The sequence below is a fragment of the Anabrus simplex genome, chromosome 2, assembly GCF_040414725.1.
Source record: "Anabrus simplex isolate iqAnaSimp1 chromosome 2, ASM4041472v1, whole genome shotgun sequence".
NCBI lineage: Eukaryota > Metazoa > Arthropoda > Insecta > Orthoptera > Tettigoniidae > Anabrus > Anabrus simplex.
The window spans coordinates 431,373,100-431,389,114 of NC_090266.1; positions in this window are offsets into that span (position 1 = coordinate 431,373,100).

A 16,015-nucleotide genomic window follows, 5' to 3' on the forward strand; every position below is an offset into this window, starting at 1 on the left:
AGTTTCTGAGATATAAGTATCCTCATTAAAGGCATTAAACCGCCTATTCACCCTTTTTACCCCCTCCTGTTGGGATTTTCAGAAAACAAGAAATACATGTTTCTTTATTTTCAAAGGAGATTCTAAATATCAAATTTTACATCTGTAAACTTGTAAAGTTTTGAGATATAGACACACACATTTCAAAAATTCATCCCCCTTGTCACCCTTCACTATTTGGTTTTCCAAAAACTAAAAATACATGTTTCTATATTCTAAAGGAGATCCCAAATACCAATTTTCAGGTCTGTAATGCGTTCAGTTTCTGAGAAACAAGTATCCTCATTAGAGGCATTCAACCAACTTTTCACCCCTTTTCACCCGTCCTATTGGGATTTACCGAAAATAAAAAATACGTGCTTCTTTATTATTAAAGGAGATTCTAAGAACTAATTTTTACATCTGTAAACTTTTAAAATTTTGAGATATAGATATACTCATTTTAAAAATTCACCCTCCCCTTTCACGCCCCATTGTTTAGATTTTCCACATACAAAAAATACTATTTTCTTTATTTTTAAAGGAGATTATAAATGCCAATTTTTTCATCTATAAACTTTTAAGGTTTCGAGATATAGATACACTCATTTTAAAAATTCACCCCCCTTTTAACCCCCTTAGCGGCGGAATAACCAAAAATCCTCCCTTAGCGAGCACCCACATATTAATATGAATTTATTTCCAAAATTTCATTTCATTATGTCTAGTAGTTTTGGCTCGGCGATGATGAGTCAGTCAGTCAGTCAGTCAGGACATGTTCTTTTATATATATAGACTAGCAAGATACCCGTGCTTCGCTACGGTATTATACTGAAATTTATAATTGAATGGATATCGATTTATATATAATCCGTCAAAATTCGAGATCTGACTCGTTTTCTGAGAGATTACGGCAAGTTCCCTCCCATTTTTCAATCTTTCTTTCCAGCAATCGATTTCGTACTTCCCGGGCTAGGACCATGTATTCCACCCGGTCAGTTCGGTCCCTAAATGTCTGCCATCTTTTCCTATAAGCATTTTTAATATGGATCAAATTCTTGAGGAAATTCGGTGTGGTGTCCTCTTGGGTGCCTTGGCAGTACTGAACCCGCGGCCGGACTGCATTTGTAGTCATTACCCGTCCAGACCCGTTTCCAGCGCGGTCCGCACATTTGACGACTGTCCAGAATATTATTATTATTATTATTATTATTATTATTATTATTATTATTATTATTATTATTATTATTATTATTATTATTATTATTATTATTATTATTATTATAGATGTTCTGGGCCCCACAGCAAGATGCAAGACCGCTAATTGGCGGTAAATTCCATCTGCTGCCATTGTCATTTTTGACATTGTGACCAGCACCATTTTTCGCGCGTAGGCAAGTACGCGGAATTTCTGGCGATACGAATGACATACTTCCGTGCATTATTGACCTTATTATAGAGGTGAACAATTGGACAGTCAATCTCATTCCTATCGTTTATTTCAAATGTTTTTAATTTTTATTTATATGCCAGGAGAATCTACTGTAATCTAAGAACGTTCTCCGAAGGAAAAGATGGCTCTTGGAAACGAACCCTGGAAAGATTAAAAATGATCGGTTTATGCTCAGAATAAGTACATCGAAAATCCACAGCCTGTTTCCAGTCATTCGACAGGGTCAGGAATGGAATGAATAAACAGTAAAATCAATTGGTCTAACCACCTTTTACACCCCACCGTCGTTAGTTTCATTCCCCCCCCCGCAAAAAAGAAAAGAAGGAGTGTTTCTTTATGTTTAAAAGAGATTCCAAACTCCAATGTTCACGTCTATAACCTTCAGTTTTGAGATATAACTACCCCCATAAAAATAATTCACCTTTTTCACATCTTTCACACTCCCCCCCCCCTAAGTGAATTTTCCTCCAACAAACTCGTTTCTTTAATAGTAAAGTATCTTCTAAATACCAATTATCACGACTCTAACTTCTTCAGTTTTTGATTTATGTGTGCTCATGAAACGAATTCAACTCCTTTTCACTCCCGCCCCCCCCCAAGATTATTCCCCCCCAAAACGCGTTTTTCTTTGATTTTAAAGGAGATCCAAATACAAATTTTCACGCCTGTAATAAATATAGTTTTTATTAGATGTAATTATTCTCATACAATTAAGTCTATTAATTTTTCCATAATTTCACCTCCCCCCCTCATTGGATTTTCGGAGATTACGCTTTTCTTATTTTTTAAAGAAGATTCAAAATATCAAATTTCACGTCTGTAACATCTTCATTTTTGAGATATCAGTAACCTAATTAAAAGAAATCAACACTATCTTCAGTCAATTTTACCCCCCCCCCCTCCACCCAAGTGATATTTCCGAAAACTAAAAATACACGTTTCTTTATTTTTAATAAGATAAAAAATACAATTTTTCACTTCTGTAACATGTTAACTTTTTTGAGATATACTGTAGAAATTCTCATTTTAAAATTTCACCACTTTTAGTTCCCCTTAAGTGGAGTTTCCAAAAACAAATCACCTATGTTTCTTTATATTTACAGGAGATTCCAAATACACACTTTTTACGTCTGCAACATTTTACGTTTCTCAGATATTCTGTAGATATAGTCTTTCAAAAAATTCACCCCAATTTGTCACTCCTGTTCAACCGCCATTAATTGGATTTTCCAAAAGCAAAAAAAATACGTGTTTCTTTGTTTTTAAAGGAGATCCCATATACAAATTTTCAGTTCTGTAATATCTTCAGTTTCTGAGATCTATGTATCCTCATTAAAGGCATTCAACCTATTATTCACCCTTTTAAACCCATCCTATTGGGATTTACAGAAAAAAAAATACGTTTTCCTTCATTTTTAAGGGAGATTCTAAATACCAAATTTTACATCTGTAATCTTTTAAAGATTTAAGATGTAGACACACTTATTTTAAAAGTTCACCTCCCCTTTTCACTCCCATTATTTGGATTTTCCAAAAACGAAAAATACCTGCTTCTTTAGTTTTAAAGTAGATCCCAAATACCAATTTTCAGGTCTGTAATATCTCCTGGTTCTGAAATATAAGTAGCCTCATTAAAGGCATTCAACCTTTTTTTCACCGTTTTTCCAACCTTCCTATTGGGATATTCCGAAAACAACAAAATACAAGTTTCTTTATTTTTAAAGGAGATTCTAAATACCAATTTTTACATCTATAAACTTTAAATGTTTCGAGATATAAATACACTCATTTTAAAAATTCGCCCCCTTTTCACCCCCCCCCCCCCATTAATTGGATTTTCCGAAACTAAAAAATTACGTGTTTTTTTATTTTTAAAGGAGATCCCAAACACCAGTTTTCAGGTCTGTAATATCTTCAGGTTCTGAAATATAAGTAGCTACATTAATGGCATTCGACCCGTTTTTCACCCTTTTCCACCCTTCCTATTGGGATTTTCCGAAAACAAAAAATATGTGTTTCTTCATTCTTAAAGGAGATTCTAAATACCAATTTTTACATCTATAAGCTTTAAAAGTTTTGAGATATAGATATACTCATTTTAAAATCTCACCCCCTTTTCAGCCCCACCATGAATTGTATTTCCCAGAAACAAAAAATACGTATTTCTTTATTTTTAAAGGAGATCCCAAACACCAATTTTCAGGTCTGTAATATCTTCAGTTTCTGAGATATAAGTATTCTCTTTAAAGGCATTCAACCCCTTTTTCACCTCTTTTCACCCCTCCTATTGGGATTTTCCGAAAACAAAGAAATACGTGCTTCTTTACTTTGAATGAACATTCTAAATACCAATTTTTACATCTGTAAACTTTAAATGTTTTGAGATATAGATGCACTCATTTCAAAATTTCACCCCCCTTTTCACCCTCCCATTAATTGGATTTTCCAAAAACAAAAAAATACGTGCTTCTTAATTTTTAAAAGCGAACAAAAGTTCCAATTTTCAGGTCTGTAATGTCTGCGGTTTCTGAGATGTAAGTACCGGTATCCTGATTAAAAGGCATTCAACCCCTTTTTCACCCTCTTTCACCCATCCTGTTGGGATTTTCTGAAAATAAAAAAATACGGTTTTCCTTATTTTTAAAGAAGATTCTAAATACCAATTTTCACATCTGTAAACTTTTTAAGTTTTGAGATATAGATACACTCATTTTAAAATTTCACCTCCCTTCTCACCCCCTTAGCGACGGAATATCCAAAAATCCTCTCTTAGCGAGCACCTACATCTTAATATGAATATATCCTCAAAATTTCATTCATTTATGTCCAGTAGTTTTGGCTCGGCGATGATGAATCGGTCAGTCAGTCAGTCAGGACAAGTTACTTTATATATATAGACTAGCAAGGTACCCGTGCTTCACTACGGTATTATACTGAAATTTAGAATTGAATGCTTATTGTTTTAGATATATAATACGCCGAAATTCTCGATCTGACTCGTTTTCTGCGAGAATCCGCCAAAATTCGCGATCTGACTGGTTTTCTAATTGATTACGGCAAGTCTCCCTCCATTTTTCAATCTTTATTTCCAGCAATCGATTTCGTACTTCCCGGGCTAGGTCCAGGTATTCCACCCGGTCAGTTGCGTCCCTAAACCTTTGCCATCTTCTCCTATAAGCATTTTTAGTATGGATGAAATCCTTCAGGGGATCCGGCGTGGTGTCGTCTTGGGTGCCTTGGGGGTTCTGAACCCGCAGCCGTACTGCATTCTTAGTCATTACCCGTCCAGGACCCGTTTCCAGCGCGGCCCGCACATTTGACGACGGTCCAGAACATTATTATTATTATTATTATTATTATTATTATTATTATTATTATTATTATTATTATTATTATTATTATTATTATTATTATTATTATTATTATTATTATTATTATTATTATTATTATTATTATTATAGATGTTGTGGACCCAACAGCAAGATGCAAGACCGCTACTTGGCGGTAAATTACATCTGCTGCCTTTGTCATTGTTGAGAATGTGACCAGCACCATTGTCGCGCGTGGGCAAGTGTGGGGGATTTCTGGCCATACGAATGACATACTTCCGTGCATTATTGACCTTATTATAGAGGTGAAAAACTGGACGGTCAATCTCATTCCTATAGTTTATTTCAAATGTGTTTACATTTTTATTTATATGCCAGAAGAAGGTACTGTAAACTAAGAACGTTCTCCGAAGGGAAAGATGGCTCTTGAAAACGAACCCAGGAAAGATTAAAAATGATCGGTTTATGATCAGAATAAGTACATCGAAAATCTACAGCCTGTTTCCAGTCATTCGAGTGGGTCAGGAATGGAATGAATGAAGCCCCCATCTAGCGGCGAGGATAGGGATTGTGCCGGCTGTCGAATCCTGCCGCACTCCTCTTCGGCAATGATTAATGAATGACAAATGAAATGAAATGATAGTGGAGAGTGTTGCTGGAATGAGTGATGACAGAGAAAACCGGAGTACCCGGAGAAAAGCCTGTCCCGCCTCTGCTTTGTCCAGCACACATCTCACATGGAGAGACCGGGATTTGAACCACGGAACCCAGCTGTTGGAGGCAGCCACGCTGCCGCCTGAGCAAAGGAGGCTCCTTATAAATACATTATGAACAGTAAAATCAATTTGTCTCAACTCCTTTTACACCCCACCGCCGTTAAGTTTATTTAACCCCCCCCCCCAAAAAAAAACTAAAAGAAGGCGTGTTTCTTTATGTTTAAAGGAGATTCTAAACACCATTGTTTACGTCTATTACCTTCAGTTTTCAGATTAAAATTATTCACTTTTTTCACTTTCATACTCCTCCCCCCCTCAAGTGAATTTTCCGGCAAAAAATACTTGTTTCTTTAATACCAATTATCACGACTGTAACTTCTTCAGTTTTTGATTTATGTGTCCTCATGAAAGGAATTCAACTCCTTTTCACTCACGCCTCCCAAGATGATTTCTCCCCCCTCCACAAAACGGGCTTTTCTTTGTCTTTAAAGGAGATCCAAGTACCAATTTTCACGTCTGTAGGCCCTAACAACTTAAGTTTTTATTAGATGTGAGTATTCTCATACAATTAAGTCAATTAATTTTTCAATACTTTCACCTCCCCCCCCCCCTCCCCATTCATTGGATTTTCCGAGAATTCGTGCTTCTTTACTTTAAAAAGCAGATTCCAAATATCAAATTTCACGTCTGTAACACCTTCCTTTTTGCGATAACAATATCCTAATTAAAAGAATTCAACACCATTTTCAGTCACTTTTACCCCCCCCCCCCTCCACCCAAGTGCTATATCCGAAAACTAAAAATACGCGTTTCCTTATTTTTATAGAGATAAAAATACCATTTTTCACTTCTGTCACATGTTATGTTTCTTGAGATATACTGTATAAATTCTCATTTTAAAATTTAACCCCTTTTTAGTTCCCCTTCAGAGGAGTTTCCAAAAACAAATCGCCTGTGTTTCTCTACATTTACAGGAGATTCCAAATATCACTTTTTACGACTGTAACATTCTACGTTTCTCAGGTATTCCTTAGATACTGTCTTTCAAAAAATTCACCCAAATATGTCACCCCTGTTTAACCGCCAATAATTGGATTTTCAAAAAACAAAAAAATACGTGTTTCTTTATTTTTAAAGGAGATCCCATATACAAATTTTCAGTTCTGTAATATCTTCCGTTTCTGAGATATATGTATCCTCATTAAAGACATTCAGCCCATTATTCACCCTTTTACACCCCTCCTATTGGGATTTTTCGAAAACAAAAAATGCATTTTTCTTTATTTTTAAAGGAGATTCAAAATACCAATTTTCACATCTGTAAACGTTTAAAATTTTAGGATGTAGATACACTCATTTTAAAAATTCACTCCCCTTTTCACCCCCCATTATTTGGATTTTCCAAAAACGAAAAATACCTGTTTCTTTATTATTTTAAAGTAAATCCCAGATACCAATTTTCAGGTCTGTAATATCTTCAGGTTCTGAAATATAATTAGCCTCACTAAAGGCATTCCACACATTTTCACCCTTTTCCACCCTTCCTATTGGGATTTTCCGAAAACAAAAATATACTTGTTTCTTTATTTTTAAAGGAGATTCCAAATACAAATTTTTTACATCTCTAAACTTTAAAAGTTTTTTTGGTATAGATACACTCATTTTTAAAATTCACCCCTCTCACCCCCCCCCCATTAATTATATTTTCCCAAAACAAAAAATACGTGTTTCTTTATTTTTAAAGGAGATCCAAAACACCAATGTTCAGGTCTGCAATATATTCAGTTTCTGAGATACAGTATAAGTATCCTCATTAAATGCATTCAACCCATTTTCACCCCTTTCCACCTTTCCTATTGGGATTTTCCGAAAACAAAAAAAATACGTGTTTCTTTATTTTTAATGGAGATTCTAAATACCAATTTTTACATCTGTAAACTTTCAAAGTTTTGAGATACAGATACACTGATATTAAAAATTCACCCCCCTTTTCACACTCCCATTAATTGAAATTTCCAAAAACAAAAAAATATACGTGTTTCTTTATTTTTAATAGAGACCAAAAGTGCCAATTTTCAGGTCTGTAATACCTTCAGTTTCTGAGATATAAGTACCGGTATCCTGATTAAAGGCATTCAACCAATTTTTCACACTTTTCCACCCCTCCTATTGGGATTTTCTGAAAACAAAAAAATACGTGTTTCCTTATTTTTCAAGAAGATTCTAAATACCAATTTTTACATTTGTAAACTTTTAAAGTTTTGAGATATAGACTCACTCATTTTAAAATTTAACCCCCCTTTTCACCCCCTTAGCGACGGAATATCCAAAAATCCTCTCTTAGCGAGCACCTACATCTTAATATGAATGTATTCCCAAAATTTCATTTCATTATGTCCAGTAGTTTTGGCTCGGCGATGATGAATCTTTCAGTCAGTCAGTCAGTCAGTCAGGACAAGCTATTTTATATATATAGATGAAGCCATTTCATTCGTGTCTTCCCATTATTTAACCGTTTCAAGTATAACTTTATTTATTCATGCTGCTTTTCGACAATGGAGTTTATTTACCATCTTTTCCATTTCTTCAAGCGTAATTACACCAACATAACTTTCCTCCTCCCCATGAGTTCGGTTGTTCGCGACACCACTGGGAAGATTTCCTTTTACTTTGAGAATATTTTCAAAATATTCCCCGCACCTGTCCAGTGATTCCTGGGATCTATTATGAGCTCAGCTTAATTACCCAAAACACTGTTCATTTACTTTCCCGCCCTAAGATTATTTATTACTGTCCAGAAAGGTTTCCCTGCTGCTTGAACTAGCCTTTCCACGTTATTACGAAAATCTTCCCACGACTTCTTTTTGGATTCAACAACTCTTTGTTTTGCTCTGTTTATTTCATCTAGGTACAGTTCCCTGTCAGCATCAACCCCTTGTTTGGAGTCATTTCCTGTAAGCCTTCTTTTTACGTTTACAAGCTGCTCTCACTTGATCATTCCAACATGATGTTCGCTTTTACCAATTTTTACACACAGTTGTTCCTAGGCATGCTCTTGCTGTTTCTACTACATCATCCCAGTATATCGAGCTCGATAGCTGCAGTCGCTTAAGTGCGGCCAGTATCCAGTATTCGGGAGATAGTGGGTTCGAACCCCACTGTCGGCAGCCCTGAAAATAGCTTTCCGTGATTTCCCATTTTCACACCAGGCAAATGCTGGGGCTGTACCATAATGCCACGGCCGCTTCCTTCCCACTCCTAGCCCTTTCCTGTCCCATCGTCGCCATAAGACCTATCTGTGTCAGTGTGACGTAAAGCCACTAGCTAGCATCCCTGTATGTCACCCATTCTCTTTCTGTATCCTGAACCTGTTTAGTCTCCACTGCCCTGAACTTCTCACTAATCATATCCATCTAGGTACTTCTAACTTCCTCGACCTGGAGATTTTCTACCCTTATTCGTTTGCATATAGACTTCACTTTCTCTATCCTCGGCCTAGAGATACTTAGTTCACTACAGATCAAATAGTGGTCTGTATCATCGAAAAATCTTCGGAAACCCGTATATTCCTAACAGATTTCCTGAATTCAAAGTCGGTTAAGATATAGTCTATTATGTATCTGGTACCCCTAGTCTCCAATGTGTAGCGGTGAATAGCCTTATGCTTTAAGAATGTACTCGTAACTGCTAAATCCTTACTAGCACAGAAGTCCAGCAAACGCTTTCCATTCCTATTAGCATCCATATCTACCCACATTTACCAATCACCTTTCGTAACCTTCAGTTTTATTTCCAACTCTCGCATTGAAATCGCCCGTAATAATAATAATAAATCTGAGAGTACGATGGACAATAATGTGATAATGTGTGCAAATTGAGCCTGAGGATATATATATATATATATATATATATAAACATGTCCTGACACATTTATCATCGACGAGCCAAAACTACTGAATATAAAGAAATGAAATATTGAGCATACATTTATTTTACAATGTAGGTGCTCACTAAGGGATAATTCGTCGCTAAGGGATATTTCGTCGCTAAGGGGTGTAAAGGGGGGTGAATTTTAAAATGAGTGTATCTATATCTTAAAACTTTAAAAGTTTACAGATGTAAAATTTGGTGTTCAGAATCTCCTTTAAATACAAATAAAGCGTATTATGTGTTTTTGAAAAATCCCACTAGGAGGGGTGAAAAAGGGTAAAAAATTAGTTGATTGCCTTTAATGGGGATACTTATATCTCAGAAACTGAAGATATTGCAGACCTGAAAATTGGTACTTAGCATCTCCTTTTAAAAAAGGAATACGTATTTATATTTTTGGAAAATTCAATTAATGGGGGTTAGATAGGAGTGACAAATGGGGTGAATTTTTAGAAAGACTATCTACAGTATATATCAGAAACGTGAAATGTTACATACGTAAAAATTGGTATTTGTAATCTCTTGTAAAAGTAAAGAAAAGTAGGCGATTTGTTTTCGGAAACTCCATTTAAGGGGAACTAAAAAGGGGGTGAAATTTTAAAATGAGCATGTCCACTATATATCTCAAAAACTTAACATGTTACAGAAGTGAAGAATTGTATTTTAGATCTCTATTAAAATAAAGAAACATGTATTTTTTGTTTTCGAAAAAAGCCACTTGTGTAGGGGTAAAAATATCTGAAAATGGCGTTGAATTATCTTTATTGGGATACTGATATCTCAAGAATTGAAGATGCTACAGACGTGAAATTTGATATTGCGAATCTCCTTTAAAAATAAAGAAATATTAATTTTTTGTTTTTGGAAATCCACTTAAAGGATGTCGGAGAATTGAAAAAATATTTAAATTATTTGTATCTCAAAAACGAAAGATGTTGCAGACGTGAAAATTGGTATTTGGAATCAGCTTTAAAAGTAAAGAAACACGCATTCCTTTGATTTCGGAAAATCCAATGAAGGGTGGGGTGAAAGAATTGAAAATTAATTGAATTAATTGTATGAGGATACTTACATCTATAAAAACTAAAGTTGTTACAGAAGTAAAAATTGGTATTTGGATCTCCTTTAAAAACAAAGAAAAACGCATTTTAGGGGAAAATCATCTTGGGTCGCGAGGTTGAAAAGAAGTTGAATTCCTATTACGAGGACACATATCTCAAAAACTGAAGACGTTGCAGTCGTGATAATTGTTATTCAGAAGATCCTTTACTAATAAAGAAACATGTTTTCCCCGGAAAATTTTCTTAAAGGAGGGGGGGGGGTAGTGTGAATGGAAGTGAACAAAAGTGAATTCCTTCTGTGGGGATCCTTATACCTCAAAACCGAAGGTAACAGACGTGACCATTGGTATTTGGTTTCTCCTTTACACATTAAAAAACACGCCTTCTTTTCTGAGTTGGGAGGGGATCAGCTTAACGGTGATGGGGTGAAAAATGAGTAGAGACCAACTGATTTTGCTGTTCATAATATACCCGATACTGATCATAAAACGATCATTTTCAATCTTTCCTGGTTTCGTTTTCAAGAGCCATATTTTCCTTTGGAGAACTTAAAGTTAGGTAACAGTAGACTCTCCAGGCATATAAATAAAAATGTAAACAAATTTGAAATAAACGATAGGAATGATATTAACCGTGCAATTGTTTACCTCTATAATAAGGTCAGTAATCCGCGGAGGCGTATCATTCGTATCGCCAGAAATTCTGCGCACTTCCCTACGCGCGACAATTTTCCTGGTCACATTGCCAGCAATGACAATGGCAGCAGATATAATTTAGAGCCAAGTAGCGGTCTTGCATCTTGCTGCGGGGTCCAGAACATCAATAATAATAATAATAATAATAATAATAATAATAATAATAATAATAATAATAATAATAATAATAATAATAATCATAATAATAATCTGGACCGTCGTCAAAATATGCGGACAACGCTGGAAACGGGTCCTGGCCGGGTAATGACTACGAATGCAGTCCGGCGGCGAGTTCAGTACCGTCAAGGCACCCAAGACGACACCACGCCGGATCTCCTCAAGTATTTGATCCATGTTAAAAATACTTATAGGAAAAGATGACAAAGATTTAGGGACCCAACTGACCGGGCAGAATAGCCGGAGCTAGCCCGGGAAGTACGAAATCGATTGCTGGAAGTAAAGAATCAAAAATGGGAGGAACTTTGCCATCAGATCGCGAATTTTGGCGAATTATATATAAAATGTTAAGCATTCAATTACAAATTTCAGTATAATACCGTAGCGAAGCACGGGTATCTTGCTAGTATAAAATATAGATAAAAATACTGCAAATACTGTAGATAAAAATACTGAAGCTTTCGACTTATGTGGAATGATACCACCTTGTAACACCTGATGAGCCCTCTTCCTACCTCGTCCCATTGAACAGTAGGTCAAATTTCCTCAAGATCTTGTTTCTGAAACATTATGAGCCCACCATGCAACATCTTTTCCTAAATGATTGTGCATTCTGTTTAAATACAATTTACATATTAATACACTGGCGAGTTGGCCGTGCGGTTAGAGGCAGGCGGCTGTAAGCTTTCATGCTGAAGAAGGTTTTGCGTGGTTTCCCATTTTCACACCAGGCAAATGCTGGGGCTGTACCTTAATTAAGGCCACGGCCGCTTCCTTCCAACTCCTAGGCCTTTCCTATCCCATCGTCGCCGTAAGACCTATCTGTGTCGGTGCAACGTGAAGCCACTACAAAAAATATTTATACAGCTTCATCCTAAGTTAGTTACTTGAAAGTATCAATTAATAATTCGAAACCACTGTTCGAAGTTTATTCGGACGTTTGTCAAACCTCGTGCTATATAATCAAGTATTTGACCTAGCCGACAGACTTCTCTCCAAGCACTCTCCGCGCTCGTCTGGCGGGAAACGTGTCCATCGTGTCCACACAGAATTCATACCGTTTCTGCTTGTAACAAGCACTAAACGCCTGACCCAATTGCAACCTCTGCTCCTTATACTGCAGTCGTCGTCGTAAAATTCTCCACAGCGTAGGTTGTGGAATGGTCAGCTCCAAACTTGCTCTAGGTGTAGACTTGTTTGGACTTCGTTCATACGTTCCTCTCACGCCTTTCACAACGTGGTCTGTTACAGGAGGGCGTCCCTGTAGTCTCTCGGGGTCGGTGGATGCAGAGTGGGTCTTGGCCCACAAGTGGCCATGCCTGTCCGTGGTCCAACAGCTCTGCATTCCGACCGGCCAACCGAGAAGAGGAGGAGTGGCCACGCCTTTACCGTGGTTCTACGCCCCTGCATTCGGGAGACCAGATAGGGCTGGATCTCACGGCTGACCCCAACCGTCGGCTATCCTGAGAATATGTTTCCATTCTCCTTCACTACGGCGAATGCTGGGACACGGCCGCTAACCCCCTCACATTCTTCGTGCATCTTGTGAACCGTAACAAATCTTCCGGCCTGAGAGTCGGCGTCACCGTGTAAGAGGCCCGCCTCCCCCTTCAGGGGAGGAATGAAAACGTTTTATTTGCCGTAGTAGTATTAGTTCTCTCACTGTGAAACACAACCTGTTTCCACGAATCGATCATACCATGCTTTGATAGAACTCACACCTCTTGCGGAGCTTTCTGATACTCTGAAATAGTGGGTTCGATCCCCACTGTTAGCAGCCCAGAAGATGTTCCTCAGTAGTTTCCCATTTTCACGCCTGGCAAGTGCTGGGTCTGTACCTTAATTCAGACCACGACCGCTTCTTTCCCAGTTCTATTCTATCGTCGCCATAAAATCTATCTCTATCGGGCGAGTTGGCCGTGCGTTTAGGGACACGGAGCTGTGAGCTTGCATCCGGGATATAGTGGGCTCGAACCCCACTGTCGGCAGCCTTGAAGATGGTTTTCCGTGTTTTCCAATTTCTTTTTTTTTTTTGGTAGTTGCTTAACGTCGCACCGATACAGATAGGTCTTATGGCGACGATGGGACAGGAAAGGGCTAGGAGTGGGAAGGAAGCAGCCGTGTCCTTAATTAAGGTACAGCCCCAGCATTTGCCTGGTGTGAAATTGGGAAACCACAGAAAACCATTTTCAGGGCTGCCGACAGTGGGATTCGAACATACTATCTGCCGAATACTGGATACTGGCCACACTTAAGCGACTGCAGCTATCGAGCTCGGTTTTTCCAATTTTTACGCCAGTAAAATGCTGGGGCTGTAGTTTAATTAAGGCCATGGCCGCTTCCTTCCAACTCCTAGCCTTTTCCTATCCCATCATCACCACAAGACCTATCTGTGTCGGTGCGATGTAAAGAAACATGTAAAACAACAAAAGAATATTTAAGTGATCACTGAGGAGTGGATCATAAAAGTGACTAATTCTAAAATCAGCCGGAGTAGATAGCAGGAAGGACTTCATTAAGATAATTTCCTAAATTCAAGATTTTAAGGATTTAAAATTAATAGACGTATATAGTTCTTCTTCCGTGTTGAACCGTGTTGTTGCCTTCTGTACATTCCACACAGTTTGCCGACGTTCTGCAAACTGCCTGGGAGACTGATAACTTCAGATCGAGTAGGGGCATTTTAGTCGCTTTGACAAAGAATATTGCAATGTACTCGAAACGTCGGCAAACTGTACGGAATGTACAGAAAAGAACAACACGGTTCAATCCGGAAGAAGAACAAAATGACTGTACACACTGTGGAAGCTCCACTTCTAAGATAAAATGTTTATACATTACTAAACATATTAGAGTGTGATTTGACGGAATCTGATGATGTTCTTTCTAGAATTAAACATATCCTTCTATTTTAATTAAGTTGTTTCTCTTTCATGTACAATTCTTTTATCATATGTTTTCTTTTTCAGATAATTTATAAATTTATTTACTCAAAATTAGTTTTGGCAAACTGGAGAACCTAACAGTTATAAGAAAGTTACTGCAAATAGGAATATATAGAACTTAAAAGTTCAAACGAATGAATGGACTGGAAAAATGGCTCTGACTTAGTACTAGGAGGTGTATGATAATTTACATTTCCAGATTTTGGGAGGAATATCTTTGTCATAAATGTGACTCCATGGATATGATGTCATCGTGTCTCTACGGCAGTAACAGCAACCTTTTCAAACCTGAAATATATATATTGTTGATGATCTGATTTATGTATTCGGTATGTACAGGTAGTCTATCCGGTCATTACCACTTGTGTTTGTACTTCCCTGTATGCTGTGTTGGTGCGACGTAAAGCAAATAGCAAAAGAACAAAACAAAACAAAATCCCCGTATGGTTGTGGATTCTATGGAGGTGTATATCAGATCGTGTAAAATTGTCCTGCATTGATTCCCAGGCTGAAATAAAGACCTTGGTACTTAACCCTAGAACTCTGAACAAAGTTCCTCATTACGCCATCTGGGGTATACTTGATCCAAACTGTAAATAATTTCTTACATGAACGAGTAATTCATTATATCTCTTACAGTATTTAAACCTTCATTTTCAACTTCAGGACATGTTGTGGCCATTTGATTTGGTACCGAATTTACAGTTTTTGTACGAATGCAAAGATAAAGAGCTAAAGAAGATAAATATACAGTAACTGTACTACCTACATCATTCAAACTCCTCGTCAGAATATGCTAATTGTCCACATACACGTAGAGAGTTTATGCATGTTGTTAATGATTCAGTATGTTACACGCACGCAAATATATACTATTTCCAGACAGAACAGTGTTATGTGTCCTTTGTTCGAGAAATAAATGAAGTAGCTTTCTTGCTCTTTCCCCCGATTACTGTGTGTTGGTTCGGGGTGCACAACCCCCGCCCCCCCCCCCAATTCCCCACTCATTTTAAAATCAAATCGCTAAATTCACAGAGTATGAAGCTAGAATCAATATTGTCTTGTTTCTTAATTGTGGTAAACTCAAACGCCGCTTCATTTGCAGCTTTGTAATTTATTTTGCCAACTTCATTAGGAACGGACGTTTCTCTGTTTCCTCCAAGGTTAGGCATAACATTCAGCAGGTATTAACTGAGGCAAGGTCTATACATTCATAATGTATCGCTAACGGCCAACATTACGCACCCATTTACACACATTGCTAGGAAGCAGATCGATAGTCGATAGTCGGAAAATGCTAAAAAAGTTACATTTCCTCTATCTGGGTCACAAATGACCGTTCTATAGCTTTGTGTTATTTATAAATAAAACAACTTTATCGGGCCTGCTGCAAATTTCAGTGAACGGTCTCTCTACTTCTGTAACAATGACAGGAAATTTCAGCAATGACCAGTTATTCTTAGATGCACAGTGAGTTTCTCCCTTAGGTCTGCCGGGGGACACGCCGTGCCTGCGTGCTGGCCGTTGACTCATCACTACTCGCTCTGCGGCATACCGACAAACATGGCACTTCCCTCCCCTTATCCGTGCATGGCAGGACATAATTTATAACTGTTAGGCTCTTCAGTCTGCCGAAACTAACTTTGAGCAAATACATTTATAAACTCCCTGAAAGAGAAAACATAATATGG